The following is a 17,961-nucleotide window of genomic DNA, read 5'->3' as shown; positions in this document are numbered from 1 at the left end:
AATTGGTGCAAACTACAAAAAATATTCCACCACTCATCATCTACCTTGGTTGGTGAGATTTTTGAATTGAGCCTTATAAACCGGAAAGGAGGGAGTAGTCAATAAATGAGAGAATTGCACAAGAAGCGGCCGACAGCTCGGACCAAGCAGCTCGAGCAGTATTTGTGTTTTTGAGGTGTGAGCACTGCAGAGTTTTTCGATGTTTAGCCCAGATATTAATTTTTCTCCTTTGAACAACAACGAAAACACCGCTGCAGGTATTAACTGGGCGGGTTGTGGCCCGTCTAGCCCAGGCCAGATATCCAGCCCAGATATTAATTTTTTTCAAGCTGAAAATGGCTAGCCCATCTATACTTTTTTTAGGAATACCTAGGCAAGGTCCAGTTGTTATTCTCCGCCCTGCTGGGCTGCAAATCTTTCCTAGGAGGGATGCATTAGGCTTAACAAGAAAATGGGCTTTAAGAAATAATAAATGAGATGTAATTATAAAAACTGGGCAGTAACTATAAAAAAATGCACCAAACACGTCATTACTTTATAAAATATTATTTTTGGATATTGAAAATTTTAATTTCATTAATTGTTGCGAGTGCAATGTTTCGTTGGATTTTTACGTAATATAAATTTATATTGAAATTGTATTTAATCTGACTAGAAATTTCGGGATAAAAATATTTCGGATCCCATCAAAATGTGGGAAATTTTATTGAATTCTGTTTTGAATGGTTGGTTGAAATGGGCTGTACTTTTAACAAACTGTAAATGGGTTGTAGTAAATTCCATTAGAATTCAAAAATGGGCTACACATTCTTACAAATCTCAAATGGGCTATAAGTTCTTTGCCACACACTTCTAGCCTTACTAAGTTGACGCGTCCCCTAAAAAAATAGAGTTGACGCATATGCAAGGCTTTGTCAACTTATAGTCAACCCACGGTTCTAGTAGTAGTGGCCGTTGGATGTCAATCCAACGGATGCCGTGCTTCTTCTTCAATCTCGGATATTCTAGCTTCACCCGCCCAAAAAATGATTCCTCCCCCTGACATCTGGGGCGCACCGCTCCGGAAGCTGACCTGTGGGCCTACTAAGTTGACGTACCAAGGGCTTTGTCAACTTAGTCAATATAAACGATTCTAGCTGCAGTGACCGTACGATGTCCATCCAACGGCCGTCGTGCTTCTTCAACCTCTGGTCTTCTTGTGCTCCAGCCGCCCAAAGCAGCGCCGGTTGTGCCGCCTGCTCCTGCCTCCCGTGGCCGGCTGTGCTGCCGCGGAGGCCTCACCGCCCCCTACTACTCCCACTGCTAGCCAGGCCATCCCTCCACTCACCCACACCCCCTGTTATTCTACGGCGACGGCAGCGCAGCCAAACCAGTGAACTCTCGTACTCCTCTCCCCGTGTGCATCCACTACCGCGTCTTCCCCGGCTCTGCATCGTCCCCTTCCTAGGCCTCACCGTCGTCCACCGCCCTGGTGCTCTCGGCGCGGCGTGGTCAACATGGTCAAGGAATGACTTCCATTGGACATGGACTATACGTGGAGAGGCTGACAGTTGGGTCCACGGCAGCCGCAAGGAAGTGCCTCCTTATTACGTGTAAAATAATTATTCCTCCACCTGACAGCGGGGACCCACCGGACGGTCCATCGTATTTCGCGAAAAAAATGATTCGCCCCCTGACTGCTGGGACCCACGAGCTACATCTTCACACGCAAGGAAGTGCGTCCGGGAAAAAACGATTCGCCCCCTGACTGCTGGGACCCACCAGCTACATCTTCGCACGCAAGGAAGTGCGTTCGAAAAAAAACAATTCGCCCCCCGACTGCTGGGACCCACCAGCTACACCTTCGTACACAAGGAAGTGCGTCCGGACAAAAAAACGATTCGCCCCCTGACTGCTGGGACCCAGCAGCTACACCTTCGCACGCAAGGAAGTGCGTCCGAGCAAAAAAAACGATTCGCCCCCCTGACTGCTGAGACCCACCAGCTACATCTTCGCAGGCAAGGAAGTGCCTGACAGTCGGGACCCACCTGGTCGAAGCATACGTAGTGTTGTCATTCTAGTCGCGAACATGTACGTACATACAGGTCGATGTAGAGGCGCGCACGTGTCATAGTAGAGGCGCGCACGTGTCGTAGTAGAGGCGCGCACGTAGCATGTACACGTATGTACAGCGGCCAGGGTGCAAGAAATTAAATACGGCCACGTATGTGTACATACGGGCGGGGTCTCGAACGCCTACTTGTGCATACGTACGGCCAGGGCTCGTGTACATGGCTGGGTCGGAATGGAGAAACAGCGTCGTCCTCGTGTTCATGGGGAGGCAACGGAATGCGTCGTGTTCATGGGAAGGCAACAGAATGCATCGTGTTCATGGGGAGGCAATAGAATGCGTTGTCTTCATCGGGAGGCAATGGAACGCGTGGGAGCCAACCGGCTGGGTCGGAACGGAATGCGTGGTCGTGTTCATCGGGAGGGCTTGGACGGATCAGGCGATGGAAACGAGGCCTGGCGTACCGCAGAACGGAGGAAACGGACCTCCGACGGTCGAAACGGGGGTCCTGTTGATCGGGAGGGGTGTGGCGTACCGCAAAATGGAGGAAACGGACCTCCTACGGTCAAAACAGGGGTCCTGTTGATCGGGAGGGGTGTGGCGTACCGCAAAACGGACGAAACGGACCTCCTACGGTCGAAACGGGGGTCCTTTTCATCGGGAGGGGGTGGCGTACTGCAAAACGGGACTCCACGAGATACTGTTCATCTCCATCGTTGACCTCCTCCAGCCTCCACGGGCTCCTGTTCATCCAGCCTCCACCGCGCGCTACTCCACCGGCTACTATTCAACCACCCCTCCACGGGCACCCCTCCACCATCTACTGTTCATCCAGCCCTCCACACCACGGGGTCCTGTTCAACCACCCCTCCACGGGCACCCCTCCACCATCTACTGTTCATCCAGCCCTCCACCACACCACGGGGTCATGTTCATCCAGAGGCAACGCCACCGCTCACTGTTCATCCAACCCCCCCCCAACGCTCACTGTTCATCCAATCGATCGGCTTCAGTTAGCAGTAGTAGCGAAGGAATCGCTCGATTGGGTTCAGTTAACAGCCATCGATCGATCGCTCGGGTTCAGTAACGCGTAGCCTCCAGTGCAATCGCTCGGGTTCAGTAACGCGTAGCCTCCAGTGCAATCGCTCGGGTTCAGTAACGCGTAGCCTCCAGTGCAATCGCTCGGGTTCAGTTAGAGCCCAACGCCTCGCTTAGGTTCAGTTAGAGCCAACGCCTCGCACACACACGCATATGTGTACGAGAGAAACGCGCATCGCTCGGCCCCCGACCTCCCACCGTAACTGGGAACTCCCCGAAATTTTCCTCGCCCTCGCTTCTACCACGGTTTTTTCCGTCATGGACGGCCAAAAGAATGTCATGCAGCTGCGTCTCCAGCCCGCCCAGGATGAAAAGCTGATTTTCTGTCATGATTTTTTGTCATAGAAGAAGGAGCCCACCACATCTATGATGGTACCGGGTTTTTTCACAATTATCGTCATAGAAGTGTCATATGTATGACAAAAAAAATTCGGTCGGCCCAAAATGTCACGGATGTGTCTTTTTTGCAGTGCTTCATCTTTTGCAAGGATTTTTTTTATTATTTCCAAATAGACGTTCCGTGAAGTTTTAGGTCATTTCGAGAACTTTTGATTCTGCACATAAATAACACCATGGCAATTCTGCTGAAAACAGCGTCAGTCCGGGTTAGTTCCATTCAAATCATGCAAGTTAGAGTCCAAAACAAGGGCAAAAGTGTTTGGAAAAGTAGATACGACGGAGATGTATCAACTCCCCCAAGCTTAAACCTTTGCTTGTCCTCAAGCAATTCAGTTGATAAGCTGAAAGTGATAAAGAAAAACTTTTACAAACTCTGTTTGCTCTTGTTGTTGTAAATATGTAAAGCCAGCATTCAAGTTTTCAGCAAAGATTATAAACTAACCATATTCACAATAACGCTTAGGTCTCATGTTTACTCATATCAATGGCGTAATCAACTAGCGAGCAATAATAATAAATCTCATATGACAACACTTTCTCAAAACAATCATAATATGATATAATAAGATGGTATCTCGCTAGCCCTTTCTGAGACCGCAAAACATAAATGCAGAGCACCTTTAAAGATCAAGGACTGACTAGACATTGTAATTCATGGTAAAAGAGATCCAGTCAAGTCATACTCAATGTAAACTAACAGTAATGAATGCAAATGACAGCGGTGCTCTCTAACTGGTGCTTTTTAATAAGAGGATGATGACTCAACATGAAAGTAAATAGATAGGCCCTTTGCAGAGGGAAGCAGGAATTTGTAGAGGTGCCAGAGCTCGGTTTTGAAATAGATGTGAATAATATTTTGAGCGGTATACTTTCATTGTCAACATAACAACCAAGAGATGGTGATATCTTCCATGCTACACACATTATAGGCGGTTCCCAAACAGAATGGTATAGTTTATACTCCCCTCCACCAACAAGCATCAATCTATGGCTTGCTCGAAACAACGAGTGCCTCCAACTAACAAGAGTCCCAGTGGATGCACAAGCAGTATTCCCGCTTAGTACAGGTGAAGGCTAGCAAAAGACTGGGAAGCTACCAGCTAGAGAGCGACAACAGTCATGAACATGCATTAAAATTAATCAACACTGAATGCAAGCATGAGTAGGATATAATCCACCATGAACATAAATATCGTGAAGTCTTTGTTGATTTTGTTTCAACTACATGCGTGAACATGTGCCAAGTCAAGTCACTTAAATCATTCAGAGGAGGATACCACCCTATCATACCACATCACAACCATTTTAATAGCATGTTGGTACGCAAGGTAAACCATTATAACCTCCTAGGTAATCAAGCATGGCACAAGAAACTATGATCTCTAGTTGTCATTGCAAACATGTTTATTCATAATAGGCTGAATCAGGAATGATGAACTAATCATATTTACAAAAACAAGAGAGGTCGAGTTCATACCAGCTTTTCTCATCTCAATCAGTCCATCATATATCGTCATAATTGCAATTCACTTACATGACCGAACGATGTGGATAATAATAATAGTGCACGTGCATTGGACTAAGCTGGAATCTGCAAGCATTCAATAAACAGGAGAAGACAAGGCAATATGGGCTCTTTTGTCAGATCAACAATAATGCATATAAGAGCCACTTTAACAATTTAATTATGGTCTTCTCCTATCGACCCCCCGAAGAAAAGAAAAGAAATAAAACTATTTACACAGGAGATCTTCCAACAAGCAAAAGAAGAACAGGAAATCTTTTTGGGTTTTCTTTTTTTAATTACTACTACAAGCATGGAAAGTAAACTAATTAAAAGCTACAACTAATTTTTTGGTTTTCTTAAAGTTTTATTAAGCACACAAGAAGAAAGCATAAAAATGGAAATAAACTAGCATGGATGATACAATGAAAAAGTATGAGCACCGACATCTAGCAATGAGTGTGTGAACATGAATGTAATGTCGGTGAGAAATACGTACTCCCCCAAGCTTAGGCTTTTGGCCTAAGTTGGTCTATGGCCACGGTTGGCCTGGCGGATATCCATAGTAATAGTTGGGGTCGTACTGCGAAGAAGAAGACTCTGATTGCCACTAGTTGGCAATCATCTCCGGATCCCACTGGTAATTAGACTGTCGTGGAGGATCAACTTGTGGTTCCGACTCTGGCTCTGTGGCTGATGTACGGTTCCGGTAGGCGTGAATAGCCTCTAACAGAACAAGGTACTGGCCTGCAGATAAATCAAACAAGGAAGGAGCAGGCAGGGTAATAGTCTCAGGATGATGTTTATGAAAGAACAATTTGTATTGAAGCTCCCCTTCCCTATTCTTAACAATAAAGTCATGTGCCACCATACTCTTATAATCTAAATAAACAAGAGGCAGCAATTTTTCTTCCTTCTCATAATGCCTAATAGGTATGTTAAAATGTGCAGCTAGGCGTGAAGCATAGATGCCTCCAAAGACGGGGCCCTTTGTACGGTTCGGACTTAACCGTTTAGCAATAATACCGCCCATACAAACAGAGTTATCACAGAATAAACTGTGGAACAAAATAATAATATCAGGAACACTAAGGTTTCCACAGTTTCCGCGACCAATTAAGCAAAGACTAGCAAATATTGCAAAGTAGCGTGAAACAGGAAAACGTATGCTAGTGATTCGTGCATCGGAAACCTTCCTCGTTTCCCCTACAGTGATGGTATCAATAAACCCATCCACATTGCCGCGATGTGGTTACTCTATCGTGCCCTCTAAAGGGATCGAACAAACCCGACAAAAATCATAAAGTGACATCTCCTTATGCTCATCATATAAATAAAAATCCACCGTAGGTGGTGAGCTCCTAGCATGGAAATGAAAGTTTTGCACAAAGATATTGGTGAGTAAGAGATACTGGTCGCGTTGGTCGTGGAGGAAGGCGGTGAGGCCTGCATTCTCAGCCAATTCATAAAAATCATCATAAATCCCAGCTGCTCTCAAGAAATCATCGGAAGGCCATTCACACGGCCGAACCTCCGTAGTGCGAGGCAGATTATATTTGGGCCTCTCTGCTTTTTCATTTTGATTTTCCTTTGAGATTCGGCTCGATGAGCCCCTCAAAAATCTCTTCATTATTTTCTGAAAAATTCTGAAATTTTTAGTAACTTGAAATAAAAGTGAGCCAAGCTCAACAAAATTGATAGCAACAACTCCTACAAGTGCCTAGAGCCTATATCATGCATTAGAACTACTTGGGACCATATAAATTTGAAATGCAAGCTCAAGAACAGGGTCACCTAGGCAGCACAAATTTGCAATGAATAAAGCACTAGAACAAAAACTAATTGGACCAATGGAGGAGTCACATACCAAGGAACAATCCCCCCAAGCAGTTTTGTGAGAGGTGCTTTGAGCAAGGAGATCGAAAATCACAGCAAAATGAGCTAGAACTCGTGCTTGAGCTGGATATTGGTGTTTGTGGGAGGAAGAAGGAGTGTGTAGGTGCAGGAATAAGTGGAGGGGAGCCACTGTGGGCCCACGAGGCAGGGGACACGCCCAGGGGGTAGGGCGCGCCCTCCACCCTCGTGGCCAGGTGGATGCCCCTCCTGTTGTGTTCTTAGTGCCAGATATTCTCAAATATTCCAGAAAAATCATATTTAAATTTCAGGGCATTTGGAGAACTTTTATTTTCGGGGTATTTTTATGTTGCATGGATAATTCAGATAACATACAGAAAATACTATTTTTGCTATATTTAATATAAATAATAGAAAGTAAAAAGAGGGTACAGAAGGTTGTGCCTTCTAGTTTCATCCATCTCATGCTCATCAAAAGGAATCCACTAACAAGGTTGATCAAGTCTTGTTAACGAACTCATTCCGAATAACATGGAACCGGAGAAATTTCGAACAACACTATGTTACCTCAACGGGGATATGCACGTCCCCAATAATAGGAATATCATATTTCTTTTTGACAGTAGGAAGAGGAAATTCAAAACCTCCAAAAATAATCGATGGAAATTTTCCAATAGAATTGATACTATGAACTTGAGGTTGTTTCCTCGGAAAGTGTACCGTATGCTCATTACCATTAACATGAAAAGTGACATTGCCTTTAGTGCAATCAATAATAGCTCCTACAGTATTCAAAAAGGGTCTTCCAAGAATAATAGACATACTATCGTCCTCGGGAATATCAAGAATAACAAAGTCCGTTAAAATAGTAACGTTTGCAACTACAACAGGCACATCCTCACAAATACTGACAGGTATAGCAGTTGATTTATCAGCCATTTGCAAAGATATTTCGGCATGTGTCAACTTATTCAAATCAAGTCTACGATATAAAGATAGAGGCATAACACTAACACCGGCTCCAAGATCACATAAAGCAGTTTTAACATAGTTTCTTTTAATGGAGCATGGTATAGTGGGTACTCCTGGATCTCCAAGTTTCTTGGGTATTCCACCCTTAAAATTGTAATTAGCAAGCATGGTGGAAATTTCAGCTTCCGATATCTTTCTTTTATTAGTAACAATTTCTTTCATATACTTAGCATAAGGATTCATTTTGAGCATATCAGTTAATCGCATACACAAAAAGATAGGTCGAATCATTTCAGCAAAGCGCTCAAAATCCTCATCATCCTTTTTCTTGGATGGTTTGGGAGGAAAAGGCATGGGTTTCTGAACCCATGGTTCTCTTTCTTTACCATGTTTCCTAGCAACAAAGACTTTCTTATCATAACGTTGATTCTTTGATTGTGGGTTATCAAGATCAACAGCAGGTTCAATTTCTATATCATTATCATTGCAAGGTTGAGCATCATCATGAACATTATCACTAGTTTCAGGTTCATTACCAGATTGTGTTTCAGCATCAGAAATTGAAATATCATTTGGATTCTCAGGTATATCAATAACAGGTTCACTAGAAGCATGCAAAGTCTTATCATTTTTCTTTTTCTTCCTTTTAGAAGGACTAGGTGCATCTATATTATTTCTCTGGGAATCTTGCTCAATTCTCTTAGGGTGGCCTTCAGGATACAGAGGTTCCTGAGTCATTCTAACAGTTCTAGTAGCCACTCTAATAGCAAAATCATTATTCTTACTATTCAATTCATTGAGCAAATCATTTTGAGCCTTAAGTACTTGTTTTACTTGAGTGGTAACCATAGAAGCATGTTTAGTAATAAGTTTAAGTTCACCTTTGACATTAGCCATATAATCACCCAAGTGTTCAAGCATATTTTAATTGTATTTCAATTTTCTACCAAAATAAGCATTAAAGTCTTCTTGCTTAACCATAAATTTATCAAACTCATCTAATCATGGGCTAGCAAACTTAGTAAATGGGATTTCAGCTTTATCATATCTATAGAGAGAATTTACCTTTACTACCTGTGTCGGGTTATCAAGACCATGTATTTCTTCAATAGGTAATGGATTAAGATCATATGTTTCTTCAACAGGTGGTAAATTAAGACCGTGTATTTCTTCAATAGGAGGTAAATTCTTAACATCTTCAACTTTAATACGTTTTTCTTTCATAGATTTCTTTGCCTCTTGCATATCTTCAGGACTGACAAATAGAACACCTCTTTTATTCGGAGTTGATTTAGGAATAGGCTCAGGAAGTGTCCAATTATTTTCATTTGTCAACATATTATTCAATAGAATTTCAGATCCATCCGGTGTTCTTTCCCTGAAAGGTAATCTATGGAAGCATCGGTTAGTCCATTATAAGAGATATCAAGTATTTCATTTTTCTTGAGAGGATGATCAGGCAAAGCATTAAGTAACTTGAGAAGCCTCCCCCAAGCTTGTGGGAGACTCTCTTCTTCAATTTGCACAAAATTATATATATCCCTTAAGGCAGCTTGTTTGTTATGAGCAGGGAAATATTTGGTAGAGAAGTAATAAATCATATCCTGGGGACTACGCACACAACCAGGATCAAGAGAATTAAACCATAGCTTAGCATCACCCTTTAATGAGAACGGAAATATTTTAAGGATATAAAAGTAGTGAGTTCTCTCATCATTAGTGAACAGGGTGGCTATATCATTTAATTTAGTAAGATGTGCCACAACACTTTTAGATTCATAGCCATGAAAAGGATCAGATTCAACCAAAGTAATTATATCAGGATCAACAGAGAATTCATAATCCTTATCAGTAACACAGATAGGTGAAGTAGCAAAAGCAGGGTCAGGTTTCATTCTAGCATTAAGAGATTGCTGCTTCCATTTAGCTAATAACCTCTTGAGCTCGTATCTATCTTTGCAGGCTAAAATAGCTAGAGCAACTTCTTTTTCAAAAACATAACCCTCAGGAATAAGAGGCGATTCATATTTATTAGGGGAAGAGTCTTCATCGTCACTTTCATCAATATTATCAGTTTCAATAATTTCATTCTCTCTAACCCTAGCAAGTTGTTCATCAAGAAATTCACCAAGTGGCACAGTAGTATCAAGCATAGAAGTAGTTTCATCATAAGTATCATGCATAGCAGAAGTGGTATCATCAATAACATGCGACATATCAGAACGAATAGCAGAAGCAGGTTTAGGTGTCGCAAGCTTACTCAAAACAGAAGGTGAATCAAGTGCAGTGCTAGATGGCAGTTCCTTACCTCCCCTCGTAGTTGAGGGATAAATCTTGGTTTTTGGATCTCTCAAGTTCTTCATAATGATAAGAAGATATAAATCCCAAGTGACTCAAAGAATAGAGCTATGCTCCCCGGCAACGGCGCCAGAAAATAGTCTTGATAACCCACAAGTATAGGGGATCGCAACAATTTTCGAGGGTAGAGTATTCAACCCAGATTTATTGATTCGACACAAGGGGAGCCAAAGAATATTCTGAAGTATTAGCAGCTGAGTTTTCAATTCAACCACACCTGGAAACTTAATATCTGCAGCAAAGTATTTAGTAGCAAAGTAATATGATAGTAGTGGTAACGCTAGCAAAAGGTAATGATAGCAAAAGTAATGTTTTTGGTATTTTGTAGTGATGATAGCAATAGCAACGGAAAATTAAATAAGCAAAGAACAATATATGGAAAGCTCGTAGGCAATGGATCAGTGATGGAGAATTATGCCGGATGTGGTTCATCATATAACATTCATAACCTAGCGTGACAGAGAACTAGCTCTAATTCATCAATGTAATGTAGGCATGTATTCCGAATATAGTCATTCGTGCTTATGGAAAAGAACTTGCATGACATCTTTTCTCCTACCCTCCCGTGGCAGCAGGGTCCTAATGGAAACTAAGGGATATTAAGGCCTCCTTTTAATAGAGTACCGGAACAAAGCATTAGCACATAGTGAATACATGAACTCCTCAAACTACGGTCATCACTGGGAGTGGTCCCGATTATTGTCACTTCGGGGTTGCCGGTTCATAACACATAGTAGGTGACTATAGACTTGCAAGATAGGATCAAGAACTCTCATATATTGATGAAAACATAATAGGTTCAGAGCTGAAATCATGGCACTCGGGACCTAGTGACAAGCATTAAGCATAGCAAAGTCAAAGCAACATCAATCTCAGAACATAGTGGATACTAGGGATCAAACCCTAACAAAACTAACTCGATTACATGATAGATCTCATCCAACCCATCACCGTCCAGCAAGCCTATGATGGAATTACTCACGCACGGCGGTGAGCATCATGAAATTGGTGATGGAGGATGGTTGATGATGACGATGGCGACGGATTCCCCTCTCCAGAGCCCCGAACGGACTCCAGATCAGCCCTCCCGAGAGGTTTTAGGGCTTGGCGGCGGCTTTGTATCATAAAATGTGATGAATCCTTCTCTCTGATTTTTTTTCTCCCCGAAAGCAAATATATAGAGTTGGAGTTGAGGTCGGAGGAGCTCCAGGGGGGCCACGAGGTAGGGGGCGCCCCCCACCCTCGTGGCTAGGGTGTGGGCCCCCTGGTCTTCATCTTTTGCAAGGATTTTTTATTATTTCCAAATGGACGTTCCGTGAAGTTTCAGGTCATTCCGAGAACTTTTGTTTCTGCACATAAATAACACCATGGCAATTCTGCTAAAAACAACATCAGTGTGGGTTAGTTCCATTCAAATCATGCAAGTTAGAGTCCAAAACAAGGGAAAAGTGTTTGGAAAAGTAGATATGATGGAGACGTATTAGCCTCCGCCGCTCGCAGGTCCTGCCGGCTACAGATTACGGTAGCCGTGTTGCTTAATGACGCGTGCTTGGTCAGGGGAGCGTGGCTACAGTCCTGCCGCCTGGTGGGAAATCACTATAGCCACTCTGTGTCTTATCTGGATAATGGGGCGTGGGACCCCTAGGAAGGAACGGGCCGGCTGCTGGGAGCCGGCCTCCCTCAGGTCTGACTGGTGATGCCCCCGACGTCTTCCGGGCTCTCGCTGACAGGAAGGGCCCACTGACTTCGGGCCGTATCGACAGGCGGTCGTGGGAACAGGGCTTCTCCAGCCAGGAGTGATGTCAAGGGAGGAGCGGCAACAGTGCCGCGCCGGGTGGAGATCTCCACCTGTACGGGGCACTGTGGCCATGCCCGGCCCTGGATTCGGGGGGATGGGCTACACTACAGCCACACCCTGTCTTGTCTTCTTAATGGAGGCGCAGACTTGGAGGGCACCACGGGCCAACTGCCAGGAGCCGGCCTCTTTGGAGGCCGCTTGCCAAGAGTCGGCCCGTCTCCGGGAGTCGGGCGTTCGGCCAGCCGGCCGCCAGAAGGCGGAGCTCAATCTTGACGTTCCAAGGGGCGCAGCCGGCCCCGATGTCTTGAAAAGTTCTGGGCCTCGGGTTAGGCTACCCGTGGCCCATTACTCCGACAGTTATATTCATGCCCCAATCATGAGCTCTCAAAAGAAATGATTATTCAAAAATTTTATGCTCGGCTTTCTCTCAGTAATCGCTCCATGCTCGATACTTCTTGTATTGGATCTTTTATGATGAAGACTATTGAATTCAAATGGGATTTATTCAAAAGAATTAAACGCAACTATGAAGATTGGGACCTCGATGAAGGTAAGGAGTCACGTATAACACCTAAGTTTGATTGTGTTAAATATTTTATGGATACCGATGCTTTCCGTGAATTTAGCACTAAATATGGACTTGACTCTGAGATAGTAGCTTCTTTCTGTGAATCCTTCGCTACTCATGTTGATCTCCCTAAGGAGAAGTGGTTTAAATATAATCCTCCCATTGAAGTAAAAGTAGTTGCACCTATTAAAGTTGAAGAAAAGACCATCACTTATAATGATCATGTTGTTCCTACTGCTTATATTGAGAAACCACATTTCCCTGTTAGAATAAAGGATCATGCTAAAGTTTCAACTGTGGTTAACAAAAGTAATATTAAGACAACTAAACCTCCTGAGCAAATTAAAGTTTAACCTAGTGTTGCTATGGTTAAAGATCTCTTAGCCGGTAATATTGATGGGCATGTTATTTACTTCTGCAATGAATCTGCTAGAATTGCTTGACCTAATACTAAAAATAAACATAGACCTGTTCTAAGCATGCCTGTTATTTCTGTTAAAATAGGAGATCATTGCTATCATGGCTTATGTGATATGGGTGCTAGTGCAAGTGCAATACCACATTCCTTATACAAAGAAATTATGCATGATGTTGCACCTGCTGAGATAGAAGAGATTGATGTTACTATTAAGCTTGCCAATAGAGATACTATTTCACTAGTTGGGATTGTTAGAGATGTTGAAGTCTTGTGTGGGAAAGTTAAATATCCTGCTGATTTTCTTGTTCTTGGTTCCGTACAAGATGACTTTTGTCCCATTATTTTTGGTAGACCCTTCTTGAATACTGTTGATGCTAAGATAGACTGCAATAAGGATATTGTTTCTGTGGGTTTAGGGGATATGTCTCATGAGTTTAATTTTGCTAAATTTCGTAGACAACCCCATGATAAAGAATTGCCTAGTAAAGATGAAATTATTGGTCTTTCTTATATTGTCGTGCCTCCTAGTGATCCTTTAGAACAATATTTGCTAGACCATGAAAATGATATGTTTATGAATGAAAAAGGGAAATAGATGAAGTATTCTTTAAACAGGGGCCTATTTTGAAACACAAATTGCCTGTTGAAATTCTAGGGGATCCTCCTCCACCCAAGGTTGATCCCGTGTTTGAGCTTAGACCTTTACCTGATACTCTTAAATATGCTTATCTTGATGAGAAAGAGATATATCCGGTTATTATCAGTGCTAACCTTTCAGAGCATGAAGAAAATAGATTATTGAAAACTCTGGAGAAGCACCGTGCTGTTATTGGATATACTCTTGATGATCTTAAGGGCATTAGTCCCACTCTATGCCAGCACAAAATAAAACTGGAGAAAGATGCTAAACCGGTTGTTGATCACCAACGACGGTTAAATCCTACGATGAAAGAAGTGGTAAGAAAAGAAATACTAAAGATTCTAGAGGCAGGTATAATTTATCCCGTTGCTGATAGTCAGTGGATAAGTCCTGTCCATTGTGTCCCTAAGAAGGGAGGTATTACTGTTGTTCCTAATGATAAAGATGAATTGATCCCACAAAGAATTGTTACAGGTTATAGAATGGTAATTGATTTCCGCAAATTAAATAAAGCTACTAAAAAGGATCATTACCCTTTACCTTTTATTGATCAAATGCTAGAAAGATTATCCAAGCATACACATTTTTGCTTTCTAGATGGTTATTCTGGTTTCTCTCAAATACATGTGCCAAAAGAGGATCAAGAAAAGACAACTTTTACTTGCCCTTTCGGTGCCTTTGCTTATAGATGTATGCCTTTTGGATTATGCAATGCACCTGCTACCTTTCAAAGATGTATGGCTGCTATATTCTCTGACTTTTGTGAAAAGATTGTTGAGGTTTTCATGGTTTCTCCGTTTACGGAACTTCTTTTCATGATTGCTTAAGCAACCTTGATCGAGTTTTGCAGAGGTGTGAAGAAACTAATCTAGTCTTGAATTGGGAGAAGTGACACTTTATGGTTAATGAAGGTATTGTCTTGGGGAATAAATTTTTTGAAAGAGGCATTGAAGTTGATAAAGCTAAAGTTGATGCTATTGAAAAGATGTCGTGTCCCAAGGACATTAAAGGTATAAGAAGTTTCCTTGGTCATGCCAGTTTTTATAGGAGGTTCATTAAGGACTTTTCTAAAATTTCTCGGCCTCTGACTAATCTCTTACAAAAAGATGTCCCTTTTGTCTTTGATGATGATTGTGTAGAAGCATTTGAAATACTTAAGAAAGCTTTGATTTATGCACCAATTGTTTAGCCTCCTGATTGGAATTTACCATTTGAAATTATGTGTGATGCTAGTGATTATGCTGTAGGGGTTGTTCTAGGACAAAGAGTTGATAAGAAATTAACTGTTATTAAATATGCTAGTAAAACTCTGGACAGTGCCCAAAGAAATTATGCTACTACTGAAAAAGAATTTTTAGCAGTTGTATTTGCTTGTGATAAGTTCAGACCTTATATTGTTGATTCTAAAGTAACTATTCACATGGATCATGCTGCTATTAAATATCTTATGGAAAAGAAAGATGTTAAACCTAGACTTATTAGCTGGGTTCTCTTGTTACAAGAATTTGATTTTCATATTATTGATAGAAAGGGAGCTGAGAACCCCGTTGCAGACAACTTGTCTAGGTTATAGAATGTTCTTGATGACCCACTACCTATTGATGATAGCTTTCCTGATGAACAATTAGCTGTAATAAATGCCTCTCATACTGCTCCATGGTATGATGATTATGCTAATTACATTGTTGCTAAATTTATACCACCTAGTTTCACATACCAGCAAAAGAAAAAGTTCTTCTATGATTTAAGACACTACATCTGGGATGACCCACATCTTTATAAAGGAGTAGATGGTGTTATTTGATGTTGTGTACCTGAGCATGAATAGGAATAGATCCTACGCAAGTGTCACTCTGAGGCTTATGGAGGACACCATGTTGGAGACAGACCTGCACATAAGGTATTGCAATCCGGTTTTTATTGGCCTACTCTCTTTAAGGATGCCCGTAAGTATGTTTTGTCTTGTGGTGAATGCCAGAGAATTCATAATATTAGTAGACGTCAAGAAATGCCTATGAATTATTCACTTGTTATTGAACCATTTGATGTTTCGGGCTTTGATTATATGGGACCTTTTCCTTCCTCTAATGGGTACACACATATTTCAGTTGCTGTTGATTACGTTACTAAGTGAGTAGAAGCTATTCCAACTAGTAGTGCTGATCATAACACCTCTATCAAGATGCTTAAAGAAGTTATTTTCCGAGGTTTGGAGTCCCTAGATACTTAATGACTGATGGTGGTTCACATTTCATTCATGGTGCTTTTCGTAAAATGCTTGCTAAGTATGATGTTAATCATAGAATTGCATCTCCATATCATCCACAATCAAGTGGTCAAGTAGAACTGAGCAATAGAGAGCTTAAATTGATTTTGCAAAAGACTGTGAATAGATCTAGCAAGAATTGGTCCAAGAAACTTGATGATGCATTATGGGCCTATAGAACTGCATACAAAAATCCTATGGGTATGTCTCCATATAAAATGGTTTATGGTAAAGCATGTCACTTACCTCTCGAATTAGAACATAAGGCATATTTGGCTATTAAAGAGCTCAACTATGACTTCAAACTTGCCGGTGAGAAGAGGCTTTTTGACATTAGCTCACTTAATGAATGGAGAACCCAGGCCTATGAGAATGCCAAACTATTTAAAGAAAAAGTTAAAAAATGGCATGATAAAAGGATACAAAAGCGCGAGTTTAATGTAGGTGATTATGTATTGTTATACAACTCTCTTTTAAGATTTTTTGCAGGAAAACTCCTCTCTAAATGGGAAGGTCCTTACATCATCGAGGAGGTCTATCGTTCTGGTGCCATAAAAATCTTCGAAGGCACAAATCTGAGGGTGGTAAATGGTCAAAGAATCAAACATTATATCTCAGGTAATCCCATAAATGTTGAAACTAATGTTATTGAAACCGTAACCCCGGAGGAATACATGAGGGACACTTTCTAGAATGTTTCAGACTCCGAAAAGGAATAGGTACGTGGTAAGGTAAGTAAACCGACTCCAAAACAGTTCTAATGGCATTTTTTCTCCATTTTGGAATATCTAAGAAAATAGGAAAATAAGAAGCAGACCGGAAAGAACACGAGGCTTCCACGAGGGTGGAGGGCGCGCCCTACCACCCTGGGAGCGCCCCTGCCTCGTGTGCACCTCGTGTGCCCTCCAGACTCCATTTTCTTGCACAATACTTCTTTTGGTCGGCAAAAATTCATTATATAATCTCCCGAAGGTTTTGACCGCCGTATCATGCAAATATGTTTTGTCTTTGTTTTGACCTGTTTTCTGACTAATCTAGATCGCCATGGCGTCTTCAAGTGCCCCCAAGGACAAGTTCTTCGAGAAGGTCATCAGCCCCTACCTCACGGAGGTGCTGCAACACCCTCAAACCATTGAGATGCGTGAGGGGTTGCTGCACATCCGTGATGTTGAGGGACCAAGGAGGACCGGAAGCGTGGAGACAAGGCTCGAGGCAATGGAGCAACAAGTTTTCAAGTGCCATGAGATGGTGGAACATGGACTCGAATCCAATCATATAATGATCACGGAGTTCACCAACAACCACAAGCTGGATGACAAGGACATTAGGGAGGCCATCTTCAAGCTTCACGAGAAAATTGAGCACCTCCAAGCCCAGATCTATGACCTGCAAAACCAAAACTGTGAGTATGAATATAGATTCAAGAGGATGAGTTTGGCTGCAGATTTCAGGATCCCGGAGACTCGATCATCCTTCTATGATGGTGAGCCTATGCCTTGGAAGACGGACGACAAGCCTACATCACCAACAACTCCATCATCACCACCTCCGAGGAAGGAAACATAAACACATGGGTATAGGTGCTACCTCTTGAGCACTGCATTGGTTTTCCCCGAAGAGGAAGGGATGATGCAGCAAAGTAGCATAAGTATTTCCCTCAGTTTTTGAGAACCAAGGTATCAATCTAGTAGGAGGCTACGCGCGAGTCCCTCGTACCTGCACAAAACAAATAAATCCTCGCAACCAACGCGAATAGGGGTTGTCAATCCCTACACGGCCACTTACGAGAGTGAGATCTGATAAGATAATATTTTTGGTATTTTTTGATATAGATGCAAAGTAAAATAAAGGCAAAGTAAAAAGCAAAGGAAATAACTAAGTAGTAGGAGATCAATATGATAAAGATAGACCTGGGGGCCATAGGTTTCACTAGTGGCTTCTCTCGAGAGCATAAGTATTCTACGGTGGGTGAACAAATTACTGTTGAGCAATTGACAGAATTGAGCATAGTTATGAGAATATCTAGGTATGATCAT

Source organism: Triticum urartu, chromosome 1A, assembly GCF_056163025.1.
Source record: "Triticum urartu cultivar PI428250 chromosome 1A, HENAU_Tu73, whole genome shotgun sequence".
Taxonomy (NCBI): Eukaryota; Viridiplantae; Streptophyta; class Magnoliopsida; order Poales; family Poaceae; genus Triticum; species Triticum urartu.
Note: the sequence above shows the minus strand (reverse complement) of the source record.